Raw genomic sequence first — 3,036 nt, forward strand, 5'->3', positions numbered from 1 at the left:
GCAAAAGAAGACCCTGGATGAGATGGATTGACACAGTTAGTATGACAATAGTGTCTGGTGTATCTGAGAAGGTGAGGTTGGCTAAAGATGGAGTAAGTTTCAGAGCCATTGTTCAAAGGGTCACTATGAGTTATAGTCTATTCAATGGCACATAACACCACCACCTCTGGTGAACAATATTGGATAGATCATGGACTATAAGAATAAACAAATTTATCTTAGAGAAATACAACTAGGTGATCCTTAGAAATAAGATGGCAAGACTTGGTCTCACATTCTTTGGATATGTTATAGCAGGGAAAAGTTTCTGAAAAATGTCATGTGTAGAAAGTGGAAGGTCAGCTAAAGAGAGGAAGACTTTCAATGAGATAGACTGATTAGAGCTATGACAAAGAACTTAAAAGTATCACTCATTGTGAGGCAGTGGCAGGATCAAGTAGCTTTTTCTTCTATTGAACTGTGAGTCAGCCTCACCTATGGGGGATAAAAGAAAAATTGTAGAAGATGTGTAATGTTATACTAGTATAATCTCAAATTTTCTGTCCTTATGACCTGCTTTCTCTTCAAACTTTGACTTATCAATTCTATCTGCAAGTATTTATCTCATTCCTACCCATATGTTTCTTCCAGTGAGTGCTGCTGGGGATATAGAAGTGCATGAAGCAGTTCCTAAAACTGCCCTGTTTTTCTCCTGTCTTCATGACAGCCTGTGCCCTGGATAATTATCATTTAGGAGAAAAGGAAAAAAAAAGCATGGCTGGGATATCATAGTCTCCCTGAAATCTTCTGCCTTGTTCAGGTATCTAGTTTTTTGTCTTTGTGTAAATTACCTAAAATTCACTGAAGTGTATTGTAATAAAACTTTCATTAAAATATCAGAATTCTGCCATTACACAATTATGAGGCTATTAAGTACAACTTCATATACTTTGACTAAGGATACTTAATAACCTCTAAGATAATTTCAACCAGAGTTTTCTTATTACACAAGTCATTTCCTGACAGATTATTAGTTATTATAGACTATTATATCTTCTACTGTCACTAATATGGCAATCATGTGGTGGTAATGTATAATTAATACAGTATAAAACTCTAAATGTCTGATACATTGAAATGCATGCTCTGTAAGACTACTTATTTATTTTGCAATTTATCTCATTAGTAATTATCCCTAGCCAATCTAAAAAGGTTTAGTAGGACTTGTTTACCTATTTTCCTAGGTTAATTCTATTAAAACATGGAATTATTAATTATTCTTATTAATTATTATTATTAATGTAGGAATTATTTTAATTGCAAAAACTATGGACCGAATCAGATGCACCTTAGTTCCCAACCGACATCACTACTCCTCAATAATTTGGAAAGGTCCATAACTGCAGTTTTTCACAGTGTAATGCATCTCCTTATTTTCTGACTGCTCATATCAAGGGTGTTAATTGTAGATCCAAACAAGATGAAGCTGTTGACCATTTCAATCTCCTCTCCAACCATCATGACACTACCTATTGGTGAAGTGGTAAAAATCTTTATTTTCTTGATATTGAGGTTCAATCCATAATGAAGGCTGCATTTCTTGAACTTCTGCCACAAGTCCTTCAAGTCCTCCTCACTTTCAGCAAATAAGGTTGTGTTATTTGCATAACACAGGTTATCAATGAGTCTCCCTCCAATCCTGACGTTACATTCTTCTTCATAGAGTCCAGCATCTCATTTTCTCAGCATATAGATTAAACAGGTATGGAGACAGAATACAGCCCTGATACTCTTTCTTCCCAAATCAAACCGTGCAGTGCTTCCCTGCTCTGTTCTCACAACAGCCTCCTGATCCAAGTAATCTTTCTGATTATTAGCTATGTATCTGAGACCTGGGAAATGAATAAGAAAAAGAATTGATGTCTTTGAGCTATGGTGTTGAAGAAGAGCACTGAACATTCTATAGACGGCCAAGAGAATGAATAGATATGTCTTGGAGAGGGTGCAGCCAGAGTGCTCTTTGGAGGCAAGAATGATGAGGCCTCCCATATTTTGGACATATTTCTAGGAGGTGCTATTCCTTAGAGACGGACATGATGTTGAGAAGGGTGGAGGGTCAGTGAAGGAGCGGAAGACCCTCAACCAGGTGAACTGACACGGTGATTGCTGTAACAGGTGTTGGTGTGTCAGGAAGTGTGAGGATGGTGCAGCACATGACTGGGTTCAAATCTTTTCTTCATAGGGTCACTATGAGTCGTACACTAGATGACACAACAGCAAAAACAAGAAGCAATTATTTTTAAAAGTTTGTCAACACAAATAAAGAATGAAAAACATTAAATAGACTTCTCTATTTGGTCCTTTTAGGAATTATCTATATTCTCCAGCATTACTAGTGGCCTAGAGGGTAAGGAGTTGCATTGCTGACCCAAAGGTAGGCAGTTTGAATAAACCAGCTGCTCCTTGAGAGGAAGATGGACAGTCTCCTACTGTGCAATATATAGTTTCTGAAAATCAGCTAGAAGATCAGCTATGAGTCAATTCTCACAAGATGACAATGAGATTATTGGATTAAATAATATTAAATTATTATTATTAGTAGTAGTAGTATCAGAAATATACAAAGCATTGTGCTAAATGTTGTTTTTATTGTTATGTGCCTTTGAGTCGCTTGTGACTCATAGCAACCCTACGTACAACAACCCTGTACCCTGCTCTTTCCTGTGCCAATCGCACTACCTCCAACATATCCATCCCAATTACCCCATTCACTGAATCAATCCACCTCATAGGGGGTCTTCCTATCCTGCAGTGCCCCTCCACCCTCCCAAGTAAGATGGCCCTCTCCAAGGACCCTCCCTACAACATATTCAAAGTATATCAGATGAAGCTTCAGAATCCTTGCCTCCAAGGAGCAGCCTGGTTCAACCCTCTCTAGGATGAAGCTGTTTGTTTTCTTAGCAGTCCATGGTACCCTCAATACTCTTCTCCAGCACCACAGCTCAAAGGCATCAATTCTCCTTCTATCCTCCCTAGTCATTTTCCAACTCTCTGATG

This window comes from Elephantulus edwardii, unplaced genomic scaffold (assembly GCF_000299155.1).
Source record: "Elephantulus edwardii isolate Elephantulus edwardi_28Jun2011 unplaced genomic scaffold, EleEdw1.0 scaffold00439, whole genome shotgun sequence".
Lineage (NCBI taxonomy): Eukaryota > Metazoa > Chordata > Mammalia > Macroscelidea > Macroscelididae > Elephantulus > Elephantulus edwardii.